The sequence below is a fragment of the Mesoplodon bidens genome (assembly GCF_964165515.1).
Source record: "Mesoplodon bidens genome assembly, chromosome: 2".
NCBI lineage: Eukaryota > Metazoa > Chordata > Mammalia > Artiodactyla > Ziphiidae > Mesoplodon > Mesoplodon bidens.
Genome location: NC_138177.1, coordinates 28,268,233 through 28,288,617, shown reverse-complemented (window position 1 = coordinate 28,288,617; position 20,385 = coordinate 28,268,233). Strand labels below are relative to the sequence as shown.

Here is a 20,385-nt window from a genome sequence, read left to right as displayed (position 1 = left end):
AGCTATTATAATTATGCTCAAAAATGTAAATGAAAATATGGTCATAATTAATGTTCAAATAGGAAATCTCAGCAGAGAAATGGAAACTACATAAAAGTGTGGAAATTCTAGAACTAAAAAATATAGTGTCTAAAATTTTAAAATTCACTGGGTGGACTTAACGGTAGATTGGTGATGACCAAATAGAATTATTGAACTTCAAGTTAGCTAAATAAGCATTACTCAATCTGAAGAACAGAAAGATTGCGTACAGCAAAAAAAAAAAAAGAAGAAAGAAAAAGAAAAAAAGGTTCAGTGACATGTGGAACTGATAATGTGGTTGGGTAAGATAATACAAAGATGTTTTCTTACTGATCATAAAACCCACATTTCCTACATTCTAAGTACATGCTATCTGCATATACTAAATCTGCTTTCAGGATGATGTCAATATTTGGCTATAGTTTTCTTTCTATGAGGCCTGCTAGTCCCATCTCCAATGGTTTTGATTAGTTAATTCACCCAGCTGTTATGGAGCCTTTTTTCCTTGTATCAGCCACTGTGCTAATTGCTGTAGAAAATAGATGAAATGGATATTGTTCTTGAAAGGGCATGAAATGAGTGCTACACTAGAGATGCAGGCAAAAGGCTATTGTATTATTATGATGAGAGGTTCACTGGAGTAATTCTTTCAGCAACTGTCCACCTCCTTACACTGGAGAGAGCAGGAGAAGGAGTTGACCCCACAGTGTTTCAGTCCCTCCCTCCCTTCTCTTTGGGATCTGCTTGCCCACAGAGAACTTGTGTCCTACTCTGTGATATGTGGTATAAGGTGTTGTCCTTGCAGGACAAGACTTGTGTTGAACATGTGAGGTCAGAGACGAAGTGGGTAAGTCCAGTTCTAGGTGCAACATTAAGAAGTCAGTTGCTGGAGACGTAAGCCAAGTTCACCAAATTGTATGTCTATATTAACATTTTTAGTGGTGGTATAGTATTTTGATGATGTATATGTACCATAGTTTAGGTTGTTTCTGATTTTTTCTTTTTGCTGTTACTAATAGTACTGCAATGAGCAAATTTTTATATGTATATCTTTTTTATTTTTTGGAAGTTTTAAATTTAATTTTTTTTATATACAGCAGGTTCTTTTTTTTTTTTTTTTTTTTTTTTTTTTTTTTGCAGTACACGGGCCTCTCACTGTTGTGGCCTCTCCTGTTGCGGAGCACAGGCTCTGGACGCGCAGGCTCAGCGGCCATGGCTCACGGGCCCAGCTGCTCCGCGGCATGTGGGATCTTCCCGGACCGGGGCAAGAATCCGTGTCCCCTGCATCAGCACGTGGACTCTCAACCACTGCGCCACCAGGGAAGCCCTACAGCAGGTTCTTATTAGTTATCCATTTTATACATGTTAGTGTATATGTGTTAATCCCAATCTCCCAATTTATCACATTACCACTTCCCCTGGACACTTTCCCCCCTTGGTGTCCATATATTTGATCTCTACATCTGTGTCTCTATTTCTGCCCTGCAAACCTGTTCAGCTGTACCATTTATCTAGGTTCCACATATATGACTTAATATATGATATTTGTTTTTCTCTTTCTGACTCCTTCACTCTGTATAACAGTCTCTAGATCCATCCACGTCTCTACAAAGGACCCAATTTCATTCTTTTTTATGGCAGAGTAATATTCCATTGTATATATGTACCACATCTTCTTTATCAATTCGTCTGTTAATGGGCATTTAGGTTGCTTCCATGTCCTGGCAATTGTAAATAGTGCTGCAATGAACACGGGGTGCATGTGTCTTTTTGAATTATGGTTTTCTCTGGGTATATGCCCAGTAGTGGGATTGCTGGGTCATATGGTAATTCTAGTTTTAGTTTTCTAAGGAACCTCCATACTGTTCTCCATAGTGCTGTATCAATTTACATTCCCACCAACAGTGCAAGAGGGTTCCCTTTTCTCCACATCCTCTGCAGCATTTGTTGTTTGTAGATTTTCTGATGATGCCCATTCTAACTGGTGTGAGGTGATACCTCATTGTAGGTTTGATTTACATTTCTTTAATAATTAGTGATGTTGAGCAGCTTTTCATGTGCTTCTTGGCCATCTGTATGTCTTCTTTGAAGAAATGTCTATTTAGGTCTTCTGCCCATTTTTATTTGGGTTGTTTGTTTTTTCAATATTGAGCTGCCTGAGCTGTTTATATATTTTGGAGATTAATCCTTTGTCCGTTGCTTAGTTTGCAAATATTTTCTCCCAGACTGAGGGTTGTCTTTTCATCTTGTTTATGGTTTCCTTTGCTGTGAGAAAGCTTTTCATTAGGTCCCATTTGTTTATTTTTGGTTTTATTTCCATTACTCTAGGAGGTGGGTCAAAAAAGATCTTGCTGTGATTTTTGTCATAGAGTCTTCTGCCTATGTTTTCCTCTAAGAGTTTTATAGTGTCTGGTCTTACATTTAGGTCTCTAATCCATTTTGCATTTATTTTGTGTATGGTGTTAGGGAGTGTTCTAATTTCATTCTTTGAAATGTAGCTGGCCAGTTTTCTCAGCACCACTTATTGAAGAGACTGTCTTTTCTCCACTGTATATCCTTGCCTCCTTTGTCATAGATTAGTTGACCATAGGTGCTTGGGTTTATCTCTCAGCTTTCTATCCTGTTCCATTGATCTATATTTCTGTTTTTGTGTCAGTACCATACTGTCTTGATTACTGTAGCTTTGTAGTATAGCCTGAAGTCCGGGAGTCTGATTCCTCCAGCTCTTTTTTTCCCCTCAAGACTGCTTTGGCTATTCAGGGTCTTTCGTGTCTCCATACAACTTTTAAGATTTTTTGTTCTAGTTCTGTAAAAAATGCCATTGGTAATTTGATAGGGATTGCACTGAATCTGTAGATTGCTTTGGGTAGTATAGTCCTTTTCACAATACTGATTCTTCCAATCCAAGAACATGGTATATCTCTCCATTTGCTTGTATCATCTTTAATTGCTTTCATCAGTGGCTTATAGTTTTCTGCATACAGGTTTTTTTCTCCCTAGGTAGGTTTATTCCTAGGTATTTTATTCTTTTTCTTGCAATGGTAAATGGGAGTGTTTCCTTAATTTCTCTTTCAGATTTTTCATCATTAGTGTACAGGAATGCAAGAGATTTCTGTGCATTAATTTTGTATCCTGCAACTTTACCAAATTCATTGATTAGCTCTAGTAGTTTTCTGGTGGCATCTTTAGGATTCTCTGTCTATAGTATCATGGCATCTGCAAACAGTGACAGTTTTACTTCTTCTTTTCCAATTTGTATTCCTTTTATTTCTTGTCCTTCTCTGATTGCCGTAGCTAGGACTTCCAAAACTATGTTGAATACTAGTGGTGAGAGTGGACATCCTTGTCTTGTTCCTGATCTTAGAGGAAACGGTTTCAGTTTTTCACCATTGAGAATGATGTTTGCTGTGGGTTTGTCGTATATGGCCTTTATTATGTTGAGGTAGGATCCCTCTGTGCCCACTTTCTGGAGACTTTTTATCACAAATAGGTATTGAATTTTGTCAAAAGCTTTTTCTGCACCTATTGAGATGATCTTATGGTTTTTATTCTTCAATTTGTTAATATGGTGTATCACATTGATTGATTTGTGTATATTGAAGAATCCTTGCATCCCTGGGATAAATCACACTTGATCGTGGTGTATGATCCTTTTAATGTGTTGTTGGATTCTGTTTGCTAGTATTTTGTTGAGGATTTTTGCATCTATATTCATCAGTGATATTGGTCTGTAATTTTCTTTTTTTGTAGTATCTTTTGTCTGGTTTTGGTATCAGGGTGATGGTGACCTCATAGAATGAGTTTGGGAGCATACCTTCCTCTGCAATTTTTTTGAAGAGTTTGAGAAGGATGGGTGTTAGCTCTTCTCTAAATGTTTGATAGAATTCACCTGTGAAGCCATCCAGTCCTGAACTTTTGTTTGTTGGAAGATTTTTTTTTTTTTTTTGCGGTATGCAGGCCTCTCACTGTTGTGGCCTCTCCCGTTGCGGAGCACAGGCTCCAGACACGCAGGCTCAGCGGCCATGGCTCACGGGCCCAGCCGCTCCGTGGCATATGGGATCCTCCTGGACCGGGGCACGAACCCGCGTCCCCTGCATCAGCAGGCGGACTCTCAACCACTGAGCCACCAGGGAGGCCCTGTTGGAAGATTTTAAATCACAGTTTCAATTTCATTACTTGTGATTGGTCTGTTCGTACTTTGTATATCTTGCTGGTTCAGTCTTGGAAGGTTATACCTTTCTCAGAATTTGTCCATTTCTTCCAGGTTGTCCATTTTATTGGCATAGAGTTGCTTGTAGTAGTCGCTTAGGATGCTTTGTGTTTCTGCAGTGTCTGTTGTAACTTCTCCGTTTTCATTTCTAATTTTATTGATTTGAGTCCTCTCCCCCTTTTTCTTGATGAGTCTGGCTAATGGTTTATCAATCTTGTTTATCTTCTCAAAGAACCAGCTTTTAGTTTTATTCATCTTTGCTATTGTTTTCTGTTTCTATTTCATTTATTTATGTTCTGATCTTTATGCTTTCTTTCCTTCTACTAACTTTGGGTTTTGTTTGTTCTTCTTTCTCTAGTTCCTTTAGGTGTGAGGTAAAATTGTTTATTTGAAATTTTTCTTGTTTCTTGAGGTAGGCTTGTCTTGCTATAAACTTCCCTCTTAGAACTGCTTTTGCTGAATCCCATAGGTTTTTGGATCATTGTGTTTTTGTTGGCATTTGTCTCTAGGTATTTTTTCATTTCCTTTTTGATTTCTTCAGTGATCTCCTGGCTATTTAGTAATGTATTGTTTAGCCTCCATGTGTTTGTATTTTTTACAGATTTTTTTCCTGTTATTGATATCTAATCTCATAGCGTTGTGGTCGGAGAAGATTTCAATTTTCTCAAATTTACCAAGGCTTGATTTGTGACCCAAGATATGATCTATCCTGGAAAATGTTCAATGAGCACTTGAGAAGAAAGTGTGATCTACTGTTTTTGAATGGAATGTCCTATAAATATCAATTAAATCTATCTGGTCTATTGTGTAATTTAAAGCTTGTGTTTCCTTATTAATTTTCTGTCTGGATGATCTGTCCATTGGTGTAAGTCAGGTGTTAAAGTCCCCCACTATTATTGTGTTACTGTAGATTTCCTCTTTTATAGCTGTTAGCAGCTGCCTTAAGTATTGAGGTGCTCCTATGTTGGGTGCATATATATTTACAATTGTTATATCTTCTTCTTGGATTGATCCCCTATGTAGTGTCCTTTTTGTCTCTTGTAATAGTCTTTATTTAAAGTCTAATTTGTCTGATTTGAGTATTGCTACTCCAGTTTTCTTTTGATTTCCATTTGCAGGGAATATCTTTTTCCATCCCTTTGCTTTCAGTCTGTATATGTCCCTAGGTCTGAAGTGGGTCTCTTGTAGATAGCATATATATGGGTCTTGTTTTTGTATCCATTCAGCAAGCCTGTGTCTTTTGGTTGGACCATTGAATCCATTCACATTTAAGATAATTATGGATATGTATGTTCCTGTTACCATTTTCTTTATTGTTTTGGGTTTGTTTTTGTAGGTCCTTTTCTTCTCTTGTGTTTCACACTTAGAGAAGATCCTTTAGCATTTGTTGTAGAGCTGGTTTGGTGGTGCTGAATTCTCTTAGCTTTTGCTTGTCTGTAAAGCTTTTGATTTCTCCATCGAATCTGAATGAGATCCTTGCCAGGTAGAGTAATCTTCATTGTAGGTTCTTCCATTTCATCACTTTAAATATGTCATGCCACTCCCTTCTGGCTTGTAGAGTTTCTGCTGAGAAATAAGCTGTTAACCTTATGGGAGTTCCCTTGTATGTTATTTGTCATTTTTCCCTTGTTGTTTTCAATAATTTTTCTTTGTCTTTAATTTTTGTCAATTTGATTACTATGTGTCTCGGTGTGTTTCTCCTTGGGTTTATCCTGTATGGGACTCTCTGCGCTTCCTGGACTTGGGTGGCTATTTCCTTTCCCATGTTAGGGAAGTTTTCGACTCTAATCTCTTCAAGTATTTTCTCTGGTCCTTTCTCTCTCTCTTCTCCTTCTGGGACCCCTGTAATGCGAATGTTGTTATGTTTAATGTTGTCCCAGAGTTCTCTTAGGCTGTCTTCATTTCTTTTCATTCTTTTTTCTTTATTCTGTTCTGCGGCAGTGAATTCCACCTTTCTGTCTTCCAGGTCACTTACCCATTCTTCTGCCTCAGTTATTCTGCTATTGATTCCTTCTAGTGTATTTTTCATTTCAGTTATTGTATTGTTTATCTCTGTTTCTTTGTTCTCTAATTCTTCTAGGTGTTTGTTCTTGAATTCTTCTAGGTGTTTGTTAAACATTTCTTGCATCTTCTCGATTTTTGCCTCCATTCTTTTTTGAGGTCCTGTATCATCTTCACTATCATTCTGAATTCTTTTTCTGGAAGGTTGCCTATCTCCACTTCCTTTAGTTGTTTTTCTGGGGTTTTATCTTGTTCCTTCATCTGGTACATAGCCCTCTGCCTTTTCATCTTGTCTATCTTTCTGTGAATGTGGGTTTTTTTCCACAGCCTGCAGGATTGTAGTTCTTCTTGCTTCTGCTCTCTGCCCTCTGGTGGATGAGGCTATCCAAGAGGATTGTGCACTGATGGGAGGGACTGGTTGTGGGTAGAGCTGGGTGTTGCTCTGGTGGGCAGAGCTCAGTAAAACTTTAATCCACTTGTCTGCTGATGGGTGGGGCTGTGTCCCCTCCCTGTTTGTTGTTTGGCTGAGGTGACCCAACAGTGGAGCCTACCCGGCTCTTTGGTGGGGCTAATGGCGGACTCTGGGAGGACTCATGCAAAGGAGTACTTTCCAGAACTTCTGCCACCAGTGTCCTTGTCCTCATGGTGAGCCACAGCCAACCCTTGCCTCTGCAAGAGACCCTCTGACACTAGCAGGTAGGTCTGGTTCAGTCTCCTATGGGATCACTGCTCCTTCCCCTGGGTCCTGATGCACACACTACTTTGTGTGTGCCCGCCAAGAGTGGAGTCTCTGTTTCCCCCAGTCCTGTCAAAGTCCTGCAGTCAAATCTCACTAGCCTTCAAAGTCTGATTCTCTAGGAATTCCTCCTCCCGTTGCCGGACCCCCAGGTTGGGAAGCCTGACATGGGGCTCAGAACCTTCACTCCAGTGGGTGGACTTCTGTGGTATAAGTGTTCTCCAGTTTGTGAGTCACCCACCTAGCAGTTATGGGATTTGATTTTATTGTGATTGCGCCCCTCCTACCATCTCATTGTGGCTTCTCCTTTGTCTTTAGATGTGGGGTATCTTTTTTGGTGAGTTCCAGTGTCTTCCTGTCAGTGATTGTTCAGCAGTTAGTTGTGATTCCTGTGCTCTCTCAAGAGGGAGTTACATGGATATTTCTGAAGAAAGAAATGGCATTGCTGGGCCAATGGGTTAAAGGCTGATAACTATTGACAAAATTTCCTCCAGAATACGTTGTAACAATTTTTACACCCACCAATTTTTCACAACCTCCTATCTTTTCATTTGGACCATCCATCTGTCCTCATGCAAACTTGTAGGAGCTCCATTTTGACTGCCTCATTCATCCACATCTTAATACTCTTTGTAGACACCAATCCCTAGGGACTGTCTACTGTCTGGGACATTCTGTAAAAGATGCAATATTTGCTGATAAATGTGTTGTCCTCTCTCTCTTCAACAATATGTCCCCAATTTCTATATAGACAACAGAAATATATCCAGTTTTTCAATATATGGTTCGAACATGTGGATGTCAAACACTCAACAAGATTTATTTTTAACCATGAAAAGTTTTCCATTTCCTGAGGGGCTTGGTGGTAGAGAATGGGGATATAAAAGTAGGATGGAAGTCATTTTTGAGGATAAAGCCTTTTAATTCCATATTCTGAACTGAAACATGCCAGTGGAGCTAAACCAAACACTTCTGGTATCATATTTCAAAATAGTTTACCAACATAATGATAATAAAAACTTGTCTATGTTTAGATTAGAGACCTTACAAAACACTTGAAAGACAAGTGGGGTGTGGATTAATATCCACATTTAAAACATGAAGAAACTGCGTTTCAGAGAACACAAGTGTCTTGCCCAGGGTCACATTGTAAGTGGCCAAACAGGGACTTAAACTCAGACCTACATTCCAGTTTGAGCTCACAAGAAAGACTGAGGCAGGTTAAACAGCACGGTGAATAGTTAAGAGTAAACTTGGCTTCCTTTCCCCTGCCTTCATTCATGTAAGAGTAAGCAAAGTACAGTGGAAAGGGGTACCTTGCATGGGAAAAGGTTGGTAGACAGTTATTTCTTACATAGGTATCTGCTCCTGAATTCTCACCTTGCTGTCTGCTCTGGAACCACCATCCTTCCTAAGATCTTCTCTCGCAGGGATTGATGCTGCCAACTCAACACTGGACCTCTAGGGGAGCACTTATTCCTCCCACCCCTCACCTGACTATGATTAAGTATGAGAGAAAAACCTCAATGACCATTTATTAACTAGCTTCTACGTGCCAATTACTGGACTAGATTCTTTAATATTATCTAATCTAAACTGGACTTATTATGCCCATCTTACATGTCAGGAATGTACAAGACTTTGTACATTCATGTCAATGTACTTTATATGTCAAGACTCCAGTAAGAACAGAATAGTCAAACATGTCTCTTTTCATCTTGAAGTGGCAAAGACGAGTGGCAGATTCCTTTGCATATTAAAATTAAAATGATGCATCAAGTGTTAAAGAAAAAATTAAAACAGCAAAATCAAAAATTCCACCAATCTAACACAGCTATCTCTGGTGTACTGTCTTATTACGTGCATACATTTTCCTAGAATTTGCAATCGACATGTATGCAAATTTTATGTTCACTTTTAAAATTTAGCATCAGAACCATCTTCCATGTTATCACAATCTTCATAATGAGCATTTTAGTGGTTGCAGAGTAAGTGATTTTCCCCATGGACATTTAGGTTGTTTCCAGTATTTGGTTGTCCAAATCAAATTATGTTTTGGGCTAAGCATTTTGTTACTGTTAAATTATTTCCTTAGAATAAATTCTCAAGAGCCATATTATTGAATAAAAGGGTATAAACATTTTTTATAGCCCTTCCCACATGGTACCACATTACTAGGCAAAAGGGCTCTATTAATCTAAGTGGCACACATAAGTAAGTGCAGAGTTAGATATTTTCAAAAGAAACCATGCTGTTTTCCATTCCTGGCAATTTGATGAGTTAGGAACCTTGAAAGACTCTCTGCATTAAAACAACCAAGATATTGAATAAAATATAAAAGCCATTTTCTTAAATTAATTACTGAACTGACAAGAAAATACAGAATCTAAGATCCTCAAAATGGATTAAAACCAACAACCCTGGAAAGTAAGTACTAAAGCTCTCCTTTACCTTGGGTACTGCTCAACACAGAAGAATACCACATTGATGATTTGTATCCTTTCTTAGTATGATACTTGTATCATATTAAGAAACACATGATTCAATTTGATATATTATTGGTGACATTAAGTTTGATCACTAGATTAAGGTGGTATCTGTCAGATTTCTCCATTGTAAAGGCATCTTTACCCACTTGTAATGAATAAGTTATCTTTAGGGTGTTACCTTGAAACTGTATAAATACCTTGTTCTCCAACCATCTTTACCCAATAGTAATATTATACATCCATTAACAACACTTGCCTGAAAGAAGGTGATTTTTTTCCCATCATTTAAGTACTGTCAAATTCAAACTGCTTGAGCCAATTTGCACTCCCACCAGCTAGGTGTGAATTTCCAATGATCCACATCTTCACCAAACTTGCTAAGGTCAGACTTACCAAGTTTTATCACTTTAATGAGTATGGGATTGTATTTCCTATAAACTGACAGATTTAGACGTTTGCTATAGATTCAGGTTCATTTATCTAGGCAAGGATATTTCATACATGATTCTGTATATTTCCTACTGTATCACGTCAAGAGGCACATAATGTCTGATTGTCAATCAATAGGTAAAAATGTGGTCAACCAGATCTATCAATAGATATAATAATAAGGTTCCCCATCAAAAAAAACAAAAACCAAAAAAACCCTGGTATGTAGCATAACCTATTTTTTATGAAAAAAAGTTTTTTATATGTATTCAAAATGCTTAAAAATAATACTTGCCTGAATTGACTATTACAATCATTTTTGGAAAACAATTTTCTCCTGTTCTGTCACTTCCTCTTTATTTATTTTGATATTCTTCTGTAAATAAGGGCTTCCCCTTCCTTCTTTCTCTATGGGCTCATGGATTCTTTTGTAATCAACATGTTATAATTCATTATTCTCAATATTCTTTCTCATGTTCAAATTGCCCCATATTTGGCCAGTGAGGATTATTTCAAGCTACCCCATATGTCCTTTAGATATGTTCCCATAAGTTTTTGCGCATTTGCTTATTTCTGGCACAGCAAGAAATTCCAGGCTCACTTTGTGCTTTTCCTGCTCCAGACCTGGGGTCAGTCATTTCCCCAAGGAGACCTTTGTCCTTTTAGTGGAGAATAGTAATGAGAAATTAAGTTCTGACAATAGGTGTGCCTATTTCTACTAGGATTGCCACTGAATCTAGGCCCTGTCAGACAGAGCTAGGAGATATATTTTCTTAAGTAATGAGCTTATATGGATATCTCACCATATAAGGGTTGTCAAACCCATATTTTAATTTCCCTTTTCCCATACTGATGATCTTAGTTCCCAATAACATCAATATATTTATTCATTTACTCAATCCTATAACACATGAAAAACAATTTCAGGATTAGTATATCAATTTCACTACCAATAAAACCCTACAAGCTAACATTCAAGAAATGTTTGGCATTTCTTTTTGTCCTTAGAATATATCTGCTGAGCATGTACAGTTAGAGTACTATGCTCCACTGGTACTTGGATTGGCTCTTTTTTTCTCCTCTGAGTTTATGTTATCAATACCGTTAGGGTCAATTATTTCCTGTTTGCATTCAATTTTACATTTTTGTTTTTTCTACTCATGTTAGTTTATTTTTATTTTTTATTTTATTTTATTTTTACTTTAGTGTGTAAACACGAATATAGCTCAAGAGTCAAAACAATATATAATTATATAGCCAAAGAAGCTGCATTCTCTTCCACCCTATTCCCACTAACACCAGGAGAAAATCAAATTCATTAATTTCTGATTTATCCTTCTTGTGCTTATTATTGCAAAATAAGCAGATGCATACATAGTTACTTAATTTCCCTATTTTTATACTAAAGGTAGCATACTCAAGGATTATATAGTATGCTTCCTTTAGTATTAAAAAAAGGGAAATAAGATAAATAAGGTATGCATCTGTTTATTTTAAAATAAGCACCTTGAGTGGGAGGGAGGGAGATGCAAGAGGGAAGGGATATGGGAACAGATGTATATGTATAACTGATTCATTTTGTTATAAAGCAGAAACTAACACACCATTGTGAAGCAATTATACTCCAATAAAGTTGTAAAAAAATTTTTTTTAAATATAAAATAAAATAAGCACCATGATTTTTTAAAATTAACAATGTAATTGAATAGCACTCCACTGTACAGAGGGTCCATAGTTTATTCAATATCTCCTATTTTGTCCATTTAGATTGTTCCCAATATTTTATTACTAAAAGTAGAGTATAATGAATAATCTTGTGCATATATATATTTATATTGTTGGAGTGTATCTTCACCACAAATTCCTAGAAATTGGATTGCTTGGTCAAAGAATAAATGCATGTGTAGTTTTGCTAGATATTGCTGAATTCCTTTCTATAAGTGGGGTACTGTTTCACATCCACACCAGCAAGGTATGGAAGTGAATGCTTCCCTTGAGCCTCACCAAAAGAGTATGCTGTCAAGCTTTTGAAGAGACCCCCTTTTACATGGTTTGTCCTCGTATGGTCTCTATTCTCTTCCTTGCTCCCACCACTCATAAACTTTATAGTTTATTTTGCCTTGTCAGGACTTTCTTTGATTCTGTTAAGTCTCCAGAAACAGAGCAGACTAGGAGTATGTCATATTTGCCTCGGAATTTTTACATTTACAACATTTTCAGAGAGGCTGCTTACTTGCAATGAGTCTGTTCTAAGATAGGGAGGTTCTGCTTCATATTCTTAGAACATCTAAACAAATAAAAACATTCCTAAAAATAGTGAGCTATGAAACATTCACACTATATCATGCTGAACTTCACAAAAGCAAAGCCAAATTTCTTTTGGAACCGATCACTCAGCAAAACAAATCTCAATACAATTTCTTCCTACCTTGAACTTTTACAAGATTACTTGCAAAAGGGAAAATGAATGTCCAAGCCAGCACCAAAGTTTGGAAGATAGATGTGAAAGATGACAGGAAAACAGCTTACATTTCTGCTTATATAGGTAGGAGGCTGGGAGAAACTTATACTTGCACAAAATGTTTTCATTATTTTTATCAACAGGACTATTTTCATTAGAGAAGAACCAGTGCTTATAGAAACACTTGTCTACACAGTCAGTCCTTGGCACACATTTTGTAATTTGCAGTTTTTCTGAGACTGAAATTTAAATTGTATACACAGCACACAGAAAGGCAAATATATGTTGGTTAGAATGCTCCCCAGGGAGTGAGTCATTTTCTCTAGGGCTCTGTAAGTCTTAATTATGTGCACATAGTTTATAGAGAAAAGGTAAATGCTGTGCATTTATATTTAGATTGTTCCCAATATTTTCTATTAAAAATTATACCATAATGAATAACCTTGTGCATATATTATTTTCATACTGTTAGAGATATATCAGAGAATGGTATTGTAGGGGGAAAAGGTATCCATAATCAAGTAGACTGGGAAAATACCAACTTAGACAGATGTGGAACATAGTTCTACTCTGAAGGACTTCTCAGAGCCTTTAACATGCTAACCTGCATTAAGATTCTTTAAGAAGAGAACTATATTATGCAGTGTTTTCAAATGTATTTATGATATTCTTTTCACATCTCTGGAAAGTAGTGTTCCATAGAACATATTTTGTAAACCAGTGCTGTGGTGGCATTTATACAATTAGGAAGTCTGTAAAATCTTGGTACCCATTTCAGAGGAAGGTCAAGTGGCTGCTCTTCTTCATTTTCCAGAATGTCATCTACCTACTCCAGAGCCTCTGGGGGGCCTTATTGCTTTGCTATGGGCAGCATTTCCTATTAATTTTCCTTCACTCAATCCAGGATCTATTTCTCAAGGAATGGGTTTCATGACACTAGCCTGGAAATTTCCCACCTGTCCAGGCTGATAGGCTCTTTTTTAGGATTGAGACATTGCTAACACTTATTTATTTCCATTCTAAAGACCAGGCAAATTCTTAGTTGCCATCTGTCATAGCCAGCTTTGGCTGATCATCTCTGAATAGCTAAGTCTAAAATTAGCATTTCTAATAGTATTTTACATGGTACTATTTATTGAGTGACTATATCCGCCAAGTGTTTTATTCCTTTTATGTCATCTATTTTTACTTTAAAAAAAAGAAACCCACAGCTTTACAGTATAGAAAGAATTCCCATTTTACAGATACCATACTGCTTTACAGATGATGAACCTGAAGTTCAGAGAGACATGCCTTACTCAAGTTCACACAGCCAGTTCCTGGCAATACCCAGAATTGTTTGTTTTGCTGATTTGACCAAATTTTTATTTTATTTCATGCTGCTTCCCAGTTATTTAGCAAAGCGGAGACCTTAGCCAATTATCTGTTGGAGTGGCAGACCTTCCCTCTGCAGGCACCGGGGTGTGGTGGGCTGAGCTGAGACCAGAGGGTCCTCGGCTAAAGCCAAAGCAGATCAAAGTGGTGAGACTCGCGCCACTGAGACGAGAAGGCCCTCCTCAGCTCCCTCCTGATCCAGGTGGGTGGGTGCTCGCCCTAGCTCTCCTCTCCCCCGCCCCATGGAGAAGACAGAGCTGATCCAGAAGGCGGAGCTGGCCGAGCGCTATGACGATATGGTCACCAGCACTGAAGGCCGTGATGGACCGCGGGCGCCGTGCCGTTAAAGCCGGAGCGCAACCTCCTGTCCCTGGCCTACACGAATGTGGTCAGGGGCCGCAGGTCCACCTGGAGGGTCATCTTGAACATCCAGCAGAAAACTTACACCTCTGACCAGAAGTTGCAGCTGATTAAGGACTGTCGAGGGATGGTGGAGTCCAAACTGAGGTCCACCTGCGCCACAGTCCTGGATTTGTTGGACAAGCATTTAATAGCCATTGCACCTAATCCAGAGAGTAAGATCTTCTATCTGAAAATGAAGGGAGATTACTTCCAGTGCCTTGCTGAAGTTTCATGTGGTGATGATCAGAAATAAATGATAGATAATTCCCTAGGAGCTTACCAAGAGGCTTAAGCAAGAAAGAGATGCATCCCACACACCCCATCTGCCTGTGGCTGGCTATTAACTTCTCTGTATTTTACTATGAGATCCTTAATAACCCAGAACGTGCCTGCACGCTGGCTAAAATAGCTTTTGATGCGGTCACTGAAGAACTTGATACACTGAACGAAGACGAGGCGTGTAAAGACAGTGCCTTCAACATGCAGTTTCTTAGAGACAACTTTATGGACATCAGACAGTGCAGGAGAAGAATGTGATGTGGCAGCAGGGGCAGAAAACTAAGTACATGTAGGGTGTCAGCCTTCTTCCTCTCAAGAAACCGTTCTACAGTAAGTCCCTTACATACGAACCTTCAAGTTGCGAGCCTTCAAAGATGTGAATGTGGTTTGCATGTCCAGTTACGTAAGTTAGTTCACGTGCCTGGCGTACATTGTGACGTGCCTGCGTACTCTACAAGTGGTTGTGCTTTTGTGTACTCTACTGTATAATACTGTATAGAGTACAGTAGTACGGTATCTTTATTTCAAGCCCAGGATGTCTGGAAGCAAGCGTAAAAGCAGTGGTTATGGTAGCTGGTACTGCTGAGAAGAGCCAAGCGATAACGATGGAAACATCGCTAGAGCTAGATCTGCAAAAGGACCACTTCATTGAACTTCCTTGCTGTGCAACATGAGGAGCTTACTAATGAAGACCTGATGGAACTGGAGGCCCAGAGGAAGGATGAAGAGAGACAAGAGGAAGAAGTAAGTGAAGAAGCGAAGAGATTCACGACGCAGGACATGGCAAGGGGGTTTTCTTTATTTGAGGAGGCACTGTTAGTTTTTGAGGCACAGGACCTGAATGTAGAACGGTACACGGAGGTTACAGCAGCCGTTCAGAATGCAATCCAGTGCTACTGTGTCATCTATGATGAGAAAAAAAGAGCTACTACCCAGACATCACTGGATCATTTTTTCAAGAGGGTAGATGGAATTGAATCCAGCAAGGAACCAGAACCTGTGCCATCAACATCAGATGTGAGTGAAATTGCAGCTTGCCTGCCATCTCCTGTTGCTGATGATCCTTCAGCTCTATCATCTCCCACCTCTTCCCCCTCCTCCAGTCAGTAACTCTTCTTGCCTGGTCACTCAATGCCAGCTCTTGTATGCTAGCTGTTGTACTGAACTACTGTACTTTTCAAGGTACTGTACTGTAAGATTAAAAATGTTTTCTTTATTTTTTGTGTTTGTTTTTTATGTATTATTTGTGTGAAAAGTATTACAAACCTATTATAGTACAGTACTATACAGCCGATTGTGTTAGTTGGGTACCTAGGCTAACTTTGCTGGACTTATAATTGGACTTATGAATGTGCTCTTGGAACGGAACTCATTCGTATGTAGGGGACTTACTGTATTCATCTCCTTATTTCATTTGGATTTCCTATAGCAAAGAAGCCCATTCATGTGTGTGGAATCAATTGTCTGTAGTCTTTTCACATTGCAGCTTTGGCAAAACTCTTTGATTTGTGTTTGTCTTGGCCTTCCTGGTGTGCAGTTACTGCTGTAGAAAGTATTAATAGCTTCATTTCATATAAACATAACTTCCAAACGCTTATGTAGAGGACTAAAAATGTATCGGGTATTTAAGTAATCTGAACCAGTTCTGTAAGTGACTGTGTTTTGCATTACTGTGAAGATATGAAAATGTAATTAACTACAATATAAAGAGTGTTCTACATAACTTCTTAATTTCTACATTCCCTCCCTTACTCTTCTTCAAGGGTTTCCTTTCAGTAAGCAACTTTCCATGCTCTTAATGTATTCCTTTTCGGTAGGAATCCAGAAGTATTAGATTGAATGAAAAAGCATTTCACATTTCTGGGCTAAGAGTCACAAACTGAGATGCCTCTTGTATCATACATGATGGAGGTCTCGTGTATCTATAACAACAGAGTTTCCTTATTTGCTCTTCATTTGCTGCTGTTTAAGTTGACAGCTTCCCTTCCCAAGAAAAATTCACTTACGCCTGCTGCCTTTGGAGTCCTGGTATTCACTGTACCATATAACAGAAGTAACGTGTTGCTTTCAGAATACAAGCATTGCTTTTGGCAAATTGAAGTGCATGTCATTTCCTAATACACTAAAAGGGGGAAATAAGCTAAAGTACACAAGTCTGAGTCTAAAACTTTAGTACTTTTCCATGCAGATTTGTGCACATGTGACAGGTTGTCCAGTGGTCTAGTGATTATTGTTTAGAGAGCTTGACCACTACTGTGTGTTGCTAATCATTGATCGTAGTTCCAAAAAAGCCTTGTGAAAATGTTATGCCCTATATAACAGCAGAGTAACATAAAATTAAATTATATTTTATAAACCAAAAAAATTATCTGTTAGACAAAGAAAATGCAAAAAATATATAGCTTTGCTTCAATTTTCTGAATATTTCAAGAGGGGGAAAAGACTCATTTCTGACACTCCAGACAATCGCCTTATTTGTGTTTTATTAGTGGGGATTATGGTCCACTCATATCTGAGAAAGCGTTTCATTTCCCTTGAGTCAGACAAGGCTCTCTTAATTAAGGGAAACATTCCACTCTTTAGAATCATAAAGACGCTCCCATGCCAATTACCTTTATCCAGACTGACTGGAGGCATCTTTTTATGAGATAAAGCTTCTTAAAAATGTATTGTTCATCTCTTCCTCTCTTTCTATCTATTAAAAGCAGAGATGAAGCCTTGTTGGCTTCGTGAAACTGCCCTCTGTATTCCTGTAACACTCCCTAGAACATGACCCCTGGGGTTTTGAACTCTGTTTTCTCTCCAAAATCAACATTGTTGAACAAGGAAAGGAACCTCTAAACATCAAACGCCAAGGAAGACAACACCCATAGAGCAAGGAAATTCCATTTTGAAAGTCAGCCCCAACTCTTCTTCCAGCCTCTTTTCTGGACAATGCATGCAAGCTCCCCATTGTCAGATTTATCATTTCATAACCATGGATGCTCTGCCCTACAGAAACATTAACTTTTCAATCTGTAACACTGGCAAACCAGATGAAGGGGATGTGGCTTATTACCCTGACTCCTGTGTCTTACACAGATGACTGTCGTGTGTAGACAAGATACACAGAGGCAATGCCAGGGTGGCTGACTCAGGTGGGGTTTCCAGATTGGGACTCTTTTTTTTGGATGTCAAAAGACTGGTTTCTTACTTTTGCGCTTGCACTGTCCAGTTTTGATAGGAAGGTTATAACTTCCTAGAATTTGTTGGGAAGGTTCAATATATTCTAGTAAAATTTTAGATATTTTAAAAAGGGTTTGCAGATGCTGTAAATCAGAGTGATTCTTTACTGAGATATCTTCTTTATGCCTTTAAACATAAAAAACATTTTAGCGATGCATCTGATATTTGAGCCTCATTATTTTCAGTGTGGAAATGTGCCCCTAGAGGGGTGCTCCCTGCTCTCCTGCGATCTGACTACCCACAGGGCTCTCAGCACAGCGAGGGGTGTAGGTAAGCCTCATCAACCCTCTCACTTAGCTTCTCAAAGTTGGCACTCAATTTATTATTAGGAGATACTGAGGCTGGCAGCTTTTCCCAGATGCTTTTCTGTCTTTACATTGTGAAAAATTAAAGTGGAAAGAAGAGTGCACACACTTTTTTTAGGATGCCAACCTTTCTAAAACCTATGATTAGGACACATTAACAAATGTTTTACATGTTTCAAGTGGCTTCATTCATTTTTTCATTCAACAAGTATCTGTGATTGTTTACTAAAAGCCAGGCTGAGTCGGAGGCTGGGGATGTGACGACTAAAAAAACACTCTATGAGAAGGACATTATTATGATTTCCAAAATTAACCCCATTTTTCAGTACAAATTTGGACACCAGCAACTAATGGACAGTAAGTAAAACTGGATTATAGAAAACATCATGTACTGGAAAATGACTTCATACAGTGAATTGGCCATTCCATCTCTTTCTCTTTCTTAAGAACAACTCAGTGAAATAAAATTCCAATTTATTGTTGGACAACAGTGTTTCACACATACATCACATGGGCCAAAAAATAAACAGCAACCTCACAGACCAAAAAAAGGAAAAAAAAAAAAAGAAGCTTTTACCTTTGGCCTTTTAAATCATCTTATACAAACCAAGTACTTATTGTACAGCTAAATATAAACACAAAAGATGTTACTAAGCGCTTGGAATAAGATTTTTTGTTGTTTTTGCTCTTTTTACGAGTGTATTTTTTTTCTCATTTGAGATTAGAACGAAGATGGGCACACCATAAGTAAAGTCAGAGGTAGGGCAGAAAACACTCTGAAGGTTGGTTTGGTCATCTGAGATCGTTAGAAATGGCTGACCCCTAACAATATGTACAAAAATATAAAATGTAAATAAAATTTACAAACACATTTTCCTTTTTGAAGTGCTTTCAAGAAAATAAGCAGGCACAAAAACAGACACGTAGATCAATGGAACAGTACTGGAAGTCCATAAATAAACCCATGCTAATATGGTCAATTAATCTTTGACAAGGGAGGCAAGAATATACAATGGGGAAAAGAGAGCCTCTTTGATAAATGGTGTCTGGAAAACTGGACAGCTACATGCAAAAGAATCAAACTAGACCATTTTCCTACTACATATATAAAAAAACTCAAAATGGATTAAAGACTTAAATGTAAGACTTGAAACCATAAGACCCCTAGAAGGAAACATACACAGTATGCTCCTTGACATTGATCCTAGCAATAGTGTTTTTTGGATCTGTCTTAGGCAAGGGCAACAAAAACAAAAATAAACAAATGGAACTACATTAAACTAAAAAACTTTTGCACAGTGAAAGAAACCTTCAACAAAATGAGAAGGCAGCCTACTGAATGGAAGACAATATTTGCAAATGATATATTTGATAAGGGGTTAATATCCAAATTATATAAAGAAATCACACAACTAAATATTTAAAAATCCAATTAAAAATGGGCAGAGGACTTGAATAGACATTTTTCCAAAGAAGACATACAGATGGCCAACAGACACATGAAAAGATGTTCAAGATCATTAATCATCAGGGAAATGTAAATCAAAACCACAATGAGACATAACCTCACACCTGTCAGAATGGCTATTGTCAAAAAGGCAGCAAACAAATAGCAAATGTTGGCAAGGATGTGGAGAAAAGGAAACGCTCATACACTGTTGTTAGGAATATAAATTGGTGCAACCATTACAGAAAACAGTATGGAGGTTTCTCAAAAAATTAAAAATATCATTAGAAAAATCATATGATCCAACAATTTCACTTCTGGGTATTTACCCAAAGAAAACAAAAACAATAATTTAAAAAGATATATGCACCCCTATGTTCACTGCAGCATTATTTATAGCAGCCAAGATATAAAAGGAACCTAAATGTCCATGGATAGATGAATGGATAAAGCCTAGTATACACACACACACACACACACACACACACACACACACACACACTGGAATATTACTCACCCATGAAAAAGAATGAAAGCTTGCCATTTGTGACAGCATGGATGGGCCTAGAGGGTATTATGCTAAGTGAAATAAGTCAGAGAAAGACAAATACTATATGATTTCATTTATACCTGGAATCTAAAAAACAAAACAAATGAACAAAGAAAACAAAACTTAAGAATAGTAAGAAACAGACTTATAGATACATAGAGCAAATTGGTGGTTGCCAGAGGAGAAGGAGGCAGGGGGTTGAGTGAAATAGGTGAAGAGGATTAAGAGATACAAACTTCAAGTTATGAAATGAGTAAGTTACAGAGGTGTAATATGTACCATAAGGAAGAGAGTTAATACTGTAATGATTTTGTATGGTGACAGATAGTTACTGGATTTGTGGTGATCATTTCATAATGTATTTAATTGTTGGATCACCATGTTGTACACCTGAAACTAATACAATATTTTACAGTCAACTATATTTCAATTTAAATAAAAAGAAGAAAAAAAAGC

At 37.9% G+C, this 20,385-nt stretch overlaps 1 pseudogene across 1 annotated transcript; it reads left to right on the top strand.

The window, feature by feature from the left end:
- The first annotated feature begins 13,963 nt into the window (after positions 1 to 13,963).
- On the top strand, positions 13,964 to 14,685 carry LOC308612387 (14-3-3 protein theta-like; annotated as a pseudogene). Its single transcript has one exon. The product of its transcript is annotated as a 14-3-3 protein theta-like (transcript).
- The last annotated feature ends 5,700 nt before the right edge of the window (positions 14,686 to 20,385 follow it).